The sequence below is a fragment of the Mus musculus genome, chromosome 3 (genome assembly GCF_000001635.26).
Source record: "Mus musculus strain C57BL/6J chromosome 3, GRCm38.p6 C57BL/6J".
In the NCBI taxonomy this organism is placed as follows: domain Eukaryota; kingdom Metazoa; phylum Chordata; class Mammalia; order Rodentia; family Muridae; genus Mus; species Mus musculus.
The window spans coordinates 73469887-73486132 of NC_000069.6; the positions used below are offsets into that span (position 1 = coordinate 73469887).

Genomic DNA, 16246 nt, shown 5'->3' on the forward strand with positions numbered 1-16246 from the left:
CCGGCAAGGCTAGATCCCTACTACAGAGCCCTGACTATAGCATGACCATGCCAACCAGAAGACTGTTTCTATGGAGGAATCAATCAAAAACCTGATTTAACAAAGCATGTCTGAGACTGGTGGAGTAGGTAAGAAATAGGGGAATTGATGGAAGTGCAGATTCTCAAAGAGGCTGCTTAAAGTTTCAAACACTAACACTGTCAGCACTCTATACTGCTTAGTTGAAAATTATCTAGGAGAAGAGCTGGGGGCAATGGCCTGCCCATAAAACTAAGAGGCACATGGGCAGCAATAGATGATGTCATTGTTATTCTTAAAGCAAAGGTTACAAAAGGTGTAAACTGAAAACTTTGAACAGTGAACTCGTTATCTCTCCACTGTCTCAAAGAACCATCTAGAATTTTGTTCCATAATGAATAGTATTTAAATGGTCACAAGGCTCACACCAAACATAATGGTTTAAGATTAATTCTTTCTTTCTTTACCAAATAAGGAAGAGCACAATTTTTATGTTCAAGGTAGAACATGTTGGGCACCAATAAAAGCCTTAATGGACAAAGACTTGATATAAGCTGTTCTCTGTTGGTTCATCCCCACCCCATCCCCAGCTGCCCATTACCTCCCAAGGTTCACATGCTAAAACTTCTTCTGCATGGTGTCTGATTCTTTCTCTGGGAAGGTTGTCTAGAGGAAATGCCACTACATTAGGAATTAGTACTACATTAGGTCCTTTTCCCAAGGACTGAAGATCCTTTTTTTCTGGTGAGACTGAAACCACACTTCTATGGTAACAGTCGTAGAAGTGGCATTTTATCACTCCTCTACACTGGTAGAAGTGAGTTTGTAAGCCTCACTTTCACAGAGAAAGAAAGCATCAGTCAGGGCATAGATACTGGTAGCAGTGTCATTGGAGACCAGTGGACCAGCTACATGGCTTAGAACTCTATCTTTTTTTACTGTACTTTATCTTTTGGAATGCTCACTTTGAGTTGACTGGGGAATTGTGAGTGTATTGTATAAAATAAAAATGCAAAAATTACAATAATAAGTATATTGAAGCTTCCTTAAAAGGCTTATTGGAATTAGTAGGAGACATTCCTGGTAATCTTTATGAAATAGAAGTGAAAATAGATTTTTGGAAATGCTCTACATTTTAATAGCGTGCAGAGTGAGTAGAGGTTTACAGGAAACAACATACTGAAAAATCTCAGTATTAATGTCTCTCAGAATGTTATAACAGTTCGTGAAAAATAACATACACAATGCAAAGAGCCATCAGGAGTTTATAAAAGGCAGCAAGAGCAAATCTATTGATTTTCCTTTCAAACTGGTAGGTCATATGTAACATCTTGATTTCAGGAATAAAACCATGTTTGATAGTTTCTCTTTCCCTCCTCTGCTTCCTCCTCCTCATCCTTCTCCTTCCCCATTATGTTCTCCCCTTTCTCTCCTCCTCCGTCTTTTTTGTTATCTTCTTGTAAGATGAACCATGTTACTAATAACAGTATCATGAGTTATACTAGTAATTATAAATTCACCAAAGACTGTTTAATAACTATCTGTAAAAGCCATCTGACAAATATTTCTAAAAATATATTATGAATTATAATCTATTAATTATAATATAATTATTAATTATATAACATAATTTATATATGAGTGTTTAATTTAATATGTATGTCTGTACACCACATACTCCTTTTGCCCACAGAGGCAAGAAAAAGGCATAGTATCCTCTTGGGCTTAAATTACAGATATTTGTGAGACATCACATGAGTACTTAAAGTCAAACATGGGTCATCTGAAAAGGCAGCAAATGCTCTTCTTTGCTGAGCCATCTCTCCATACCCTGATAAATGTTCTTATTAATTAATGTTATGAGTGTAATATTACATGTTTCATGTTATATTTAACTGATAGACATTTTATTTTTGAGATGTATAGAGTGTTTTGGTGATGATGTGCATGCCTATTTGTGAGTTCCAGACAAGTAAACCTTTCTCCAGAAGAAAAAAGTATCAACTTACTCTAAATTGACCATTGCAAACCTTAGAAACTGACACAAAATGAATGCGAACTCAATTCTATTTGTAATCATGGAAAGAATGTATGAGGAACTGATGCATACATTTCTAAATTCTCATGATCTGACTGTGTACTCTGGTTTCTCTCTCTGTTTTAAGGATTTATTTAATTTTATGTGCTTTTCTGTATTATGTATGTATGTATATACAACCATGTGACTAATGCCACTCAAAGATCAGAAAAGTAGATTGAATACCCTAGAACTGGTGTCATGGATGCCTATGAACTACTATGTAGGTTCTGAGAATTGAACCAAGATCTCCTGAAAGAGCAGAAAATGTTTTCAACCAGCATAACTCCCTTCTATCCCCTGTACCTTCTCTTTATTATGACTTTTCAAGGAAACGATTTTAAATTTTTGAGAACAAACTTATTTTAATACATATGTTTTTTTTCAAATTAAGGATTTAATTCATAGATATAATCTCTAGTTCTATTAAAATTCCACGTGCATTTATCCTGATCTTTAATTAGCCATGGAAGTTTGAGGTGAGACTTTGCACATTGTTTAATATGGCACTTGTTTGCACAGGAGAAGAGTAGAGCATTGTGAGTGGGAAATGAATTAACTCACTTGGAACTGAGTGTTCACCTATAGTAGAATGTATCTAGTAATAAGACAGCATTATAATGTAAGAACATTTTTGTTTATGGACAAAACATTTTTTTCTGTTCTTCATTTCATGTTTTGATAGCTTAATTTTTTTTAACTTTATAAAAGTGAGTACCTATCGTTACTAAGTACTCTATGACTTTGATGCCTTACTTTTTCTCATAAACATTCAGTATTTTGAGGTTCTTTTAAAATATAAAGGTAAATATGTATCAAAAATAAACCCATTCAGGTATTTAGCAGAAAAGCTTGACTTGTTAATTATAGATAAACTGAAGTCATGTCTTAAGAGAAGGGTCACATAAAATAACTAGCATTGTTCAAGGAAGGTTGAGACAGAGAAGAGCTCTATCAGTAAAGAGTTCCCTGCACGAGCATAAGGATCAAAATTAGACCCCTAGATATCAAGGAAAAACCTGAGCACTGTTGGTCTTATCTCAGCATGGGAGAGGTGGAGGCAAGAAAATTCCTGGGACTCATGGAACATCAAGCCAATCTGAATGAGTGAGCCCCAGACCAATATGAGACCCTATATAAATGATACACACTGCTTCTCAAGTATGATACTACAGACTGCCATCTGTTGTTAACACTGTTGTTAATGCACAAGTGAGTATGAGCTCACACATATGTGAGTGTACAGAAACAAATTAACGTAAGTATTTTAGGTTTTGAGCCATTATTGAGTTCATTTTTTAAAACCAATTTTAGGTTTTAAAAGACACAGCTTGGGCCTTCTAGCAGGCATTAGAGTCATGAATATTTGTGAACAATGTAATCAGCCATATATTCAAAAACCATTTTTTCTTTGCCTCAGGTATATCTTCTTTATTTCTCAAAGTTAGTGTTTTGCATCATTGTTTATAAGAGAAGGGTGCTGCGACACAGAATACTTACCTATTTCTCAAGACCATGGCTTGGTAATATGGAGCAAATGTGGCTCTAGGCATCTGGTCTGATTTGAGTATGTATTTTAGTAAAATATCTTTGGAACATACAGTGAGAAAGTTTGAAAATATTAACAGCTAACCTCTTCTTTTGTTTACTTATTGTGCATTTATTTTAGAGGCTGTATGTGTATATACATATATACTCCTCAATATAATCTCTTGAGTATGTATAATATTACTAGTATATATGCTTTCAGGGTTGATCATTTTGCACTGGGATGTCATGTGTGTGATCTTCCCTAGGGAGGACAACCTCTCCCACTCCTAGCTTTATTCAGTTCCCTATAATTCTTTGTCTAAGATTGAGACCTCCTGAGGTTTATTTTCCTATACAGTTTTTCATAGTCATTTGTATCGTCCTTGTTCAGTTCATATGTGTGTGGTCATGTTGGTGAGACTTTGCAAGTGTAGTGTCTAAGATGTACAGTGTAGGAAAGAATGGTCTTAAGAGAGTTTCAGGGGTTGGGTGGAAGAGAGATGTTTCAGCTTCAACAAAGGACAATATAGAAGGATGTTCTGAAGACACGCATGCAAGTTATAATGAACAGGAGTTTTCTAGATCAGTATAAAGTAGGGTAACAAGAAGTACCATGAAGTTTCATTACCAGATATCAAGTGAAATTCACAAGGATGTGAGCATGGTGTGGAGTACTCTCAAGGAAGCACAAGGCAGTATGGGTACCAGATATCAAATAAAGATTCATTAGCATGTGAAACGTGATACTAGCCACTGTCTTCATAGTGTCAGATGGATATGGAGATGCTAACACCAGTGCACAACACCTGGTATGGATTCTTGAACACTGAAAACTGCACAGGTGATGCTGGAAAAATCTTCTTAATAATCTTAGAATGTTGTGCGTAAATAAATTGTGCACAACGTCTAGGTAACACCTTCCATTTTGACCTTTATTTTGTATATCATACCCTAAATTCATACTTTCCATATTTAGTTCTCAATTACAATAAATAAGTGTAAGGAATTATACACATGCACACTTTTCAAAAATATAAAGATACTTCAATTATATTATTATTATGATGATGATGATGAACCCTCCAAGTTTTCTACTTTTCTTTCTATAAAATTGTCTTGATAACAGTGAAGGATTCAGAATGAATTACTGGATGCACTGATTTCTTTTCTTTCTTCTCATTTTTCTTTCTTTTTTAGACATTTTTTTTCTTTATTGGTTTTTTTTTTTTTTTTTTTTAGACCAGGCTGGCCTTGAACTCAGAAATCTGCCTGACTCTGCCTCCCAAAGGCTGGGATTAAAGGCAGGATACACTAATTTCTATCTTGTTAAATGTTACCAGCGTTTTCTCTTCAAATATGTGGTTTCTTCATAAAAAGGAAATAAACTGAAGAAAGGATGGATTTATTTAACAAATTTTGTTGAAACATCTTTTTCCAGAGAAAAGTAGAGTTTTACATCTTTATTTTATGTAAAATACATTAAGTTGGATAATAATCTAAAATAGACATATATATATATATATATATATATATATATATAAAATAGACAATTCATATAAAAAGAGACATGTAGGTATGTAAATGCATCTTAAGGAAACAAAAAGAAAAACTGTGCCTATACTGACATATAAATCATAAAATAAAGACTGTATGTGGTTATACAAAATTATGCTTTCACAATAAACAACACATAAGCAGAACGCATAAGCATAGATGAAGGATGGATGGAAAGTATACTGGGAAAAATAACTGGATTTGGGGGCTGTTTCAGGGTGAGATTGAAACCAAATGCAATGGAAATTCCCTGGAAATATGAGTGACCCTGGTAGTAATGAGGAATACAGAAAAATGAACTGGCGATGCCATCTTCTATATCCAGCTGAGGCTCTGAGGAGCGAGACTCCAACATCAAGTCAGGCAAAATAACTTCGACCTATAATCTGCCCTGCCTGCAAAATTTGCTGGGCCAATGATGATACAGAACTCATGTGAACGGCTAAACCATGACTGGTTTAGCCTGGTTCAATCTGAGGCTCATGCCAGGAGAAGGTGTCCATGCCTGACATGGCCTGGATGGCCAGATACCAGAGGCTACCCAGGATAGAACCAAACATGACAGAAAGAAAAGAATGAGAAAGAGAGAGAGAGAGAGAGAGAGAGAGAGAGAGAGAGAGAGAAGAAGAAGAAGAAGAAGAAGAAGAAGAAGAAGAAGAAGAAGAAGAAGAAGAAGAAGAAGAAGAAGAAGAAGAAGAAGAAGAAGAAAAGAAGAAGAAGGAGGAGGAGGAGGAGGAAGGAAGGAAGGAAGGAAGGAAGGAAGGAAGGAAGGAAGGAAGGAAGGAAGGAAGGCAGGCAGAAAGGAAGAAAGAAAGAAAAAAGCCATCAGAGAAACATGTCCTCAAGCAATCAGTGGGAGTAGATGTAGAGACCTGCAGCCAAATACTATGTGGAGCCAGTGGAATCTCTGAGAAGTGGGGTAGGAAGCACTGTAGGAACCAGAAGGGTCAAGGACACCATGATAACACTGCCCAGAGAATCAACTTAGCAGGGCTCATAGGGGCTCACACAAACTGAAGCAACAAACATGAGTCTTGTATGGATCTGAGCTAGGTCCTCCAAATATATCTTATGGTTGTGTTGCTTGGTGTTCTTTTGGAATTCCAAAAAATGGGAGTAGGGTATCTCTGACTCTTTTACCTGCTCGTGGGACCCTTCTCTTCCTTCTGGGTTGTCATTTCCAGCCTTGCTTTGAGGGCTTGTTTCCAAATTTACAATGTTTGGCAGATATCCTTGTTTATGTGGATAATAGAGACTGAATACTAGTCTTCTAGCTTCTGCTAGACACACTTTATCCACTAAATGATTTCCACATGCTTAGCTATAGTTCTTAAGAACAATAGGATGTTATGATTAAGTCTTGTAATTTTTAAAACAAATAGAAACTTTTAGCACTAATTGTAAAAGAACAGAATAAAAACTCCTTTCATAATCTCAGAGAAGGAGACAGTTTTGGAGTTGATGTAATGTGATTTTCCATGAGAAAAGTTGTAGTTAATGTGTAATTTTTATTGCATGCAATTTGATCCTTTTATTTGGTCTTGAATTTTATCAGCTGCTTTTATTTTCTGTAAATGGAAAGAGAAAACAACCCAGAGAAAGCCATGTTAGAAAGTACTGGTTTGCTCCAGTCAGTGGTTGCTATTCGTCACCTGAAGATAGACTCAATGTTAGCCAAAAGGCAGAGGAGTAATAGAACCTTTACTGGAAAGAATCTGAAACTCCTCAGACATATTGCTTCAAGGAGGATACCATCACAAATAGAAATACTGTTATCATTTTGCTTTAGAGCATGCTGGTAATTTCTTTTCAAAACTAAAACACTTAACTGTAGTGAAGGAGTTGAAGGTTGTCAATCACTAGCAAAAATTCTGATTGATTTAAGATATGTATTTTAAACTATGTTTAATTATTTTCATAATGGACCCTTTATACAGTCATAATTCTAGGTCCTAATGCCTTTAATTATATTAGTATCTACCTTCAGATATTGTCGATCCTACTGACAATTATTCCTCTTGGAGGTGGTGGTGATAGAACCTATTTATTAATTTTTTATAATATAAACAAACATGTCCACATTGTTTATTTCTCACAGTTCTTCTGATAAATGAACATTATTTAAGAACATACTCTATACACAGATAAGAAACATACAAAATGTTTTAAATGATGCACAACAAAATCCAGCAGTATAAAAGAATTGTGAAGTCTTGCTCACTCATACAATCTTTTATGTATTTTGGGCAGACTACAAAAGAGGGAAAATTATCACCATATATATGATTTTTATATTAGGCAGTTTTCTTTGACATGCTGTACTGAAAACTCCACACAGAGGCAGAAGGCTATGTACTTTAAAAGGAATTAGTGGTGTGAGTCAGACTTTACAGTTACTACCACTGGCAATTCTCAACATAGTCTGTACACATCACATGATCATCTCATATAACATGACATTAAAAATATATCTGCATGACAACTTCATGACATTCACACCCCATGAGCCGCTTACAGAAGCAAAGCCACAGCTAGGTCTTGCTTTGCTCTTGGTAAGGACAGGTCATCGTGATTAAAAGTTAGGTATCAAACCATTAAGCAGCTCCAGTCTACTACAGGCCATCAGTGACCACCAGACAGTGAGTTCTTTTAGAGTACACATCCTAGAAGCAAACACCATCATTGGTTAAAACTTTGTCTATAAGCCTGTTTCTGAGCTGAAAGCTATCTACACAAAACTGAAAGCTACGAAACTGATTTAATATAAATACTTTGTCTTTCATTATCATATTTATGACTGAGGTCTTTAAAACCTTTGGAATTGACTCTGGAGATAATATATGCTCTTAATCCTTAATGCCAAAACTGTTTCTTAGATTAATTAGATGGTTATTTTAGTAATAGCAATCCTATTCTTCTGGATTTCTTTCTGTAGAGAAGACGAGATAACATTTTCTCCTACGTTAGTCTTACAGTATTGTGATGAAGTGCTAGAGGAAAAGCAACATACAGGAAAAAAGATTTATTGTACCTCATGGTTTCATAGTTTTTAATCTATACTTGCTTGACTTTACTGGACATTGGGCCTGGGATGAGGGAGCGTATTGTAGAGTGAACCCTCACGTCATGGTAGCATGGAAGCAAAGAAAGAGAGGAAGACATGAGGATCTCAGCAATTCTTCCAAGAACATGCATGACTCTCTCTATGTTCATTAGCCTATCTGCGTTAATTCTTTTGTTAATTACCACAGAGTCCAGGCAGGTAATTGAGCCTCTATCCATCCAGCCTCAGGAGATACTTCAGATCCAAACTGTGTAATTTGAAAAGTCAGTGTTAAGTATCTTTACTATTAGGTTAATCAGTAATAAATGAACTTTAGACAAAGACTATAGAAACCATTTAATTATAGGATTAAGTAGCTATGAACACCAAAACTGCATCAGTGAAGTGTTAAATAAAGTGCTTTGGCCACTAAATGCTATACCTAAGTAGATCCTAGAAAACACATGTATTCTATTGCCCTGTTAATGTCTGAGCCTATTTTTAGACATATGATTTGGGGGAATATAACAGTGAGAGAGCAAAGAGAGGAAAACAAGCATAATGAGAAAAAGAAAAAGGCATTGTGTAACAGAATTAAAATTTATAAATAAGCATTTGAATATAAAATGTTCCAGTGGAGGAAATAAATTACATTATCCAATTCATTTATCAAGAAAAATACCCCCAGCATGTCAAAAGAGCATATTAATAAATATAACTGTGAAATGGGGATTGTATCTCTATTTAGGATTTGAGAAAGGAAACTGGGATCTAATAACTCGTGTGTTGTCAGAAACAAAAAATGCCTTTTGAACTACATGATTTTTCACCAGATGTCCTAAATTTATCTAGAAGTGGAAATGACATTGACTCCTGTCACTTAAAGGAAAAATTTTAATAAAGAGAGAGGAAAAAATAAAATGAATAGAATAAATGTTAAGCTGTTCTCAGGAGGAGAAATTAACTTTTGTACAATGAATTCATTTATAAAATGATGCTATAATTGTTCAGGAACGTTTTCTAAGATGAGGTCATTTGTTTCCTAACATCCTAACATGACAATAGATCTGTGTTTGAATGTATCTTTGGAGCAACATCTGCATCAAATTTAACATGTAAAACTTAATGAAGCCAGGAAGTATATCATGTCCCTTATTCTAGAACAATAGCATATGGACTTTTTAGAAGGATGTGGCCCACTTATATTTGTTGAATAGAAGTTGAAAATGTATATGAATAGAACTTGAAGTATAAAATGGGCTCATAAAATGTAGATGAGTTTACTTCATAGAATGTAAGATATGTTTTAAATGAATACAGGAAAGTGTGAAAAACTGAATGAATGAGTGAAAACCTAGCTACTAGGGTAAAAGAATGAAATGTTACTAGGGTAACAACTGAACTTTGCTAATACCTATGGGGGAGAGAAAGTAAGTTATCTTGAACAGAATGATACTGGGTATATCCACTTAAGCAACCATAACCACTTCAGATCAAGCCTCATATGCAGGAATAGCTGACCAATGTATAATAGATTCCACAGCTCGCTCTCTCTCTTTCTGTCTCTCTCTATGTCTCTCTCTTTCTGTCTCTCTCTTTCTGTATCTCTCTGTCTTTGTCTCTCTCTCTGTCTCTCTGTCTCTCTCTTTTTCTCTGTCTCTCTCTGTCTCTGTCTCTCTGTCTCTGACTCTCTCTGTCTCTCTGTCTCTCTTTCTCTGTCTCTATCTGTCTCTCTCTGTCTGTCTCTGTCTCTGTCTCTGTCTCTCTCTCTCTGTGATTATAATGTGGTAATATGTTTTTCATTTGTAGAGGTGATTTTGTTTTCTTATTTCTTCTTTTCTGGAGAGATGCATATTTAATTGGGTTTTGTTTGCTTTTTTAAAAGGCACTTAAAGTTGTGTAAGTGGGGAGGGAGAGAAGGTCTAGAGAATTAGGGGGAGGGAAAGAGTATGACCAAAATATCTCTGAATTTTCAAATTGTTTTAAATAATAAAATTATAATGAGAAGAAAAATAGATTATTTTCAATTACCTTTCCCTAACATTGTGTAACAAGATAATGTATACACAAATGTCCTTAACTCATTGTAAACTTTTATTAAGAAAATAAAATCAAGTTAGAAATCCTTAAACAACACCCATTTTCTTTATACCAGTGTTTTTATTTGTTTGATAATTTGAAAATGTCTTTATATTTTAGTGTAATAATTAGGTCAGTGTAACTTTAGTAAGGCAAACAAGCTGGAGTCCTGGTATCTGAGGTATTATATATAAAGAGGAAGTGGCTGTGAAAAGTTCATTTCCATTTACACTGTGAACATGGAGACATTGCCAAATATAATGGAGAAATTTGTAAATATAACAGCAAAGATGAGATCATGCCATGATTTTTAAAACTTACTTTAAGAAAGAAATCACAAATGTGAAGGTATGAGATCAAATGATGGAGTAATAGCAGATATTTACGTTAATAGAAAACGTCAAACTGAGCAATTCTGAGTCCAGAATATTCTGAGTGCACATGGACAAGTGTGGATGTTTACAAAGATCTCTATAGAAATCCACTATGTCCAGGATATGTCTTGTTGGGTACTGACCCAGGATTTCATACATGGAAACCAAGCAGTCTACAACTTGAGCTACATCTGCAGGTTTGTAGGACGCTTAATGCAAAAACAAATCAGTAAAATTTGGTATTCAAATGTTTGTCATAAATTTTTAACATTCTAATAATTTTTAACTATTATTGGCACATATGCAAGTAATTTTATAGGTACCTAGTACGTTAAATATATAAATTATAGGCTTAAATAACTATATATTTCTTGGCATACATGTAATATTAACTGTAGAATATAAACATGAAAAGGAAGTAATGCTTCCATTCGTTTACATCTCAAATCATATCCCACTTCCCAGTTACCCCTCCACAAGCCCCCCATCCTACAACCTCCCACCCACCCACCCTCTCCGCCCCACCTTTTCAGCATCCCCCTTCACTGAGGCATCAAACCTCAACGGGACCAAGGTTCTCCCCTCCCATTGATCCCAGAAGAGGTCATTCTCAGATACCTATGTATCTGGAGCCATGGATCCCTGTAAATTCCCTAGTTGATGTTATAGTTCCTGGGGGCAATGGGAGGTCCGGCCAGCTGATGTTCTTCCGGCCCGCTCCATATTTTTATTCAATTTTCTAACCCTCTGTACCTTTCTCCTGTTCCCTTCAGTACCTGATACTTCCTCCCTTATCCCCTCCCCCTCTTTCTCTCCCAGATCTCCCCTTTCTCCACCTCCTTGCTTTCTTCCTGTTCCCTACCTCAACGCAGGACTGAACCTGGTCTTCCTTCCTCCTAAGCTCCATATGGTCTGTGGGTTGTTATCATGGGCATTGTGAGTTTTGGAGCTAATATCCAGTTATCAGTGAGTACATACCATGTGTGTTCTTTTGTGTCTGGGTTACCTCACTCAGGATGACATTTTCTAGACAAACTCTGTTCTTGCCTCTTCTCCTTTTGTCCTCTCAGGCTGGTGGCCACAGCCTTCCAGGAAAAAGGGAGAGGCCACAGGGTTTGACATCACATACTGTGATATGACATGCTATGATGCAAACAATGATCTTCATTGCTGGCTCCTGAACTGCTAGGATCTTTAAACTACTTATGTAGTAATTATATTTTATAGACACTGAAACAGCCCATTCACATGATTATAAGAATGTGTGTGTGTGTGTGTGTATATATATATATATATATACATATAAGAATGTGTATATATATGCACATATAAGAATGTATATATATATATGCACATTGTTTTCAGTGGCCCTAAGACTTTATCAGAGAGCTGCTGTAATCTGGGCTTTGTGAATTATGCCTTATCTTTTAAGCTGGGACCAGTTTTCTGAGTGCTGTTGTTGCTTGCCTTGCCAGTACAAAAATATCTAGGGTTCAGTCACTGTTGTCTTTAGATCAGAATGATCCTGGCATGTTTTTGTAATTTATATATTTTAAAATTATGTATGGTTCAACAAAACAATTAACAACTGGCAACAACTGTGAGGAAAGAGCTAGGCAAGCTTAATTTTTCCAAACAAAGGAACAATGATTTTTCCAATACCAATGTTTTTATCACCTACAAAAAAAAAAAAAAAAAAAAGTGAACTGGCTTTTCTCTTGGGAGCTTGATTTCCCCTAAATAACAATAAGATAAAGCGTTCAGACTTGGAAGAAAGAAGAGTGAGTTTTCCTTTTCTTTTAAGTCTCCGTGCATTAAATGATCAAATAACTGAAAGTCCACTCTGTTTAGGAATTGAACAAAATTTTCCTTTTATATCACTATTTTTTAAAAATTTCAAAGAAACAATGGCACCCCTAGTTCAGAACTGTCATTGCTTACAGCTTTAGAAGATGGATGATGGGGATAGGGTCCACGTAGACAGAGAATTATATAATCCTATTTTATTCCTGTGTGTCCTAGTTCTGATCCATGTTAGAGTTGTAGTTTCCACCATTGGTCTAATCATATTAGGCATTTGACCATGACAGAAACTAAACATCTTTCTGATGATGTTAAGTAATTATTAAATCAAACAAGCATTGAAGAAACTTACTAAATGTTAGCACAGAAAAAATACTTGTCGTACATTAAGCTGATATATCTTGATTACAATACTTATAGTAATCAACTCTTTTTAATTCTAAAGAAACTTCATCAAATGACTACAGATGTCACAATTTATGACTTTTTAAATTTTGAACTTTCTCAAGAAGGCCCTAATGAATGATGAATATTACCAACATAAAATATTAAAACATATCTTTCAAAGGTTCATTTTGTCTGTGATAGGGCATGCTCTTATATTTAGATACTATGGATGCTTAAGGGACTAAACCACCAAAGAGTACACATGGAGGGATCCAAGCCATCAATGGGAGGAGAGGCCCTTGGTCCTCTGAAGGCTCGATGACCCAGGGTAGGGAAATGCTAAGGCAGTGAGGTAGGAGTGGGTGCTTAGGTGGGTGGAGGAGCATTCTCATAGAAGAAGGTAAAGGAGGATGGGATGGGGGTTTGTAGAGGGGAAACAGGGAAAGGGGATAAAATTTGAAAAGTGAATAAATAAAATATGCAATAAAAAAGAAAAAAATCTGTACAAAACAATGAATAGGATTAAAAAATATTAGAATCATTAAGAGGAACAGTAAAGAAAAGGAAATTCATCAAAGAAGGGAAAATTAAAATAGGGAAATTCACTCAGAGAAGAAATTTCCCTAGAAGAGGGCCAGGAAGCAGGAGTGGGCAGGTTGAGAAGCAGGGCTGGGGGAGAGTATAAGGGACTTTCAAAATAGCATTTGAATTGTAAATGAAGAAAATATCCAATAAAAAATTGTTTAAAGATAAATAAATGAATGAATGAATAAATAAATGTTAGATCAGGGGAAAAAAAAAAAAACGACACCATTATCTCAAATACAAAACGTAGACTTCCAGGCTCAAGTTACGTTAACCCGGTCCAACAACAGTTCAAGCCAAAGTGCAAATCACAGATAATATTCAAAGATTTTTATCTATTAGTCAAAATGAAAAACTGAAAAATAACATCATTTCCTGAATTCATGAATCAATTTTGTTCTAAATAGCAAAGTATCAGGCATATGTCCCAAAAATAAATTGGCTTTTAAAAATTTTAGCAAAAAGTTCTGTAAGCATCTATGAAAAGGAACATTTTAATTACAGTGATATTCATCAAAGACAAACCAAACTAATCACTATAAAATGCATCATATAGTATTTATAAAAGTTTAAGCATCATTTTCTCAGGTGTTAATATTATACATATACATAAAATGAAAAGTAATTATGAAGATAGCTGTTTTTATGTCATGAGAATATAAGCAATAATAAAACTTTGAGAAGAGATATTAAGATATTAAGTATTAAAATATAGAAAGTCAAGGGTTAAAGTTTCAGAAAAATCTTGTATCAGATTATACTTCACATAGGGTGGACAAATCAATGCCTCACATTTTTCTCCTTTTGATGTTTACTGATTTCCACTATAAACTGTAGGCTCTGTCTTCTTCTGAAGTATCAGCATGGAACTTGTGACTTTCAATGATATTATAAGTTGAATTTTGAACTTACGTGTGCTTTCTTCCCCTGAAAAAAATATAATTATGACAGATTTTTAAAGTTTATACTCCAGTGTTTCAGAATGTATCCTCACTTGAAAACAGTGCCTTTATAGGTAGAAGAAAAATATAAGACTGAATTCAAATTTGGTGGGTAGCTTACCTCAGAATTAACAGTGCACATGTACGCAGATGATTGTAGGAAGACAAAAGTATACATACACGGGAAATACCTTAGTAATATGAAAAATTGCATTTATCTTCCTACAAATGGAGAAATGTTGACTGTAAGTAGTCTGGGGCTAGGAGTAGACCAGGGAGACTCACCAGACTGCAGGAACCACAACCTAGAAGACACCTTGATTTCAGACATTTTTTACATTCTGACTATGATAAAATTAATTTCCATTGTTATGAGCTACTTTGTGGGTTATTGCTAAGGCAGAAATGACTCCATGTCTTTTTATGTAGAACAGGATGATAATAGATGTTCCTCTTGGATTTCTCCTTTGCAAAAAGGCCTAATCTGAGTTATATATTAGCATAAACTGAACTTCATTAATATCAGCAACAACACAGAAATAGAGTGTTGGAGAAATAGATGCTATCTAATCTATATATCATCTGTCTGTCTGTCTGTCTGTCTGTCTGTCTGTCTGCCTGCCTGCCTGCCTGCCTATATCTCTATGTATTATCACTACTCTCTAATCTATTTATCTATCCACCTACCTATAATTTATCTATCATATATATAATATGACTATATTATATATTATATATATGTAATACATGCTACATTTAGTTCCACCATCTATTTATACTACTATAACATTTAATTAGGATGCAATAGGATCTACATGCAGGACTATGTCGCTACCTTCTTAATAAAATGTGTCATTTATGAATACGTTATAGCAATCTGCAGAATTGCATTTAATCTATATTATAAAAATAAGTACATTAATGTTTTAATAATATTGAGTTTGGTAGGCCATTGCCATGCCATGCCATATTAAATTTAGCCTTGTACTTATTTCATGTATACTTTAAATTTTCAATGTAGAATTATACCACATCAGCTATTAGAAGTTTTACTGGATATTTAAATTGGTATGCTTTGATAAATGCATTATTTATAATATTTCTACATGTAATTATTGTCTCTCTATTAAATAAAATTTAATGTCAATATACATTTTTTTTGCAAAAAAAACTTTCTACATATACTTAAAATGACTCATTTAAATTTTGTTCACAGTTAAACATAATGTCTGTGAATAATTAAATGATCTTTTTCTTTATTTCAATTTTTAAGTGACTCAGGCTTCTCTCATAAAATTCAAAGAAAGAATAATCAGCAACTATGTCCTATATAAGAAGATATTTTGTGGCATGTCACTGAGTGTGAAGCCTCCTGCAAATATTAAATTTTAGCAGCTGTTTGGCCTAAAACCATTTATTCATCATTTAATCTTAATTTTCAAGATTTTTACTCTCAAAGAATTTAAATTTTTAACACACAGCATCCTACCTCAAAAAATCCTGATCAGAGACCTTAGTGGAAGAAGATGTGCTTAATCTTTGAGAGACTTGAGGTCCGAGGCGGGGCAGGCCTGGTGAGGTGATGATTGCCCTCTCAGAGGCCAGGGTGAAGAGGAAAGTGATCAGGAGCTGTTGGAGGGGGAACTGAGAGGGGGCAGTGATGGGAATATAGATAAACAAAATAATAAATATTGAAAAAAGAAAAAATGTTTTAACAAGTTTTCTTTCCTTTTTCTTTAACTTGATAAATTCACAGTTTGAATATTAGACCACCCAAAAGATTTGAGGTAATTTAGTCATTATTTTTACCCTAAATTGGATTTGTTTTATTTTCTATGGTTTCTGTGTTTGGAGA

The 16246-nt window shown here is 34.7% G+C and overlaps 2 long non-coding RNA genes across 2 annotated transcripts in view; one reads left to right on the plus strand and one right to left on the minus strand.

Moving 5' to 3' along the window:
* The window catches only part of 4930509J09Rik (RIKEN cDNA 4930509J09 gene), a 130446-nt gene extending 118681 nt beyond the window's left edge, over positions 1 to 11765 (minus strand). The window contains exons 1-2 of the long non-coding RNA NR_040547.1: positions 11654 to 11765; positions 8426 to 8490 (exon numbers count right to left, since the gene is read on the minus strand). This is a non-coding gene — a long non-coding RNA (RIKEN cDNA 4930509J09 gene). The remainder of the gene's footprint in view (positions 1 to 8425; positions 8491 to 11653) is intronic.
* The window catches only part of Gm20754 (predicted gene, 20754), a 528480-nt gene that overhangs the window by 403536 nt on the left and 108698 nt on the right, over positions 1 to 16246 (plus strand). The window lies entirely within an intron of this gene.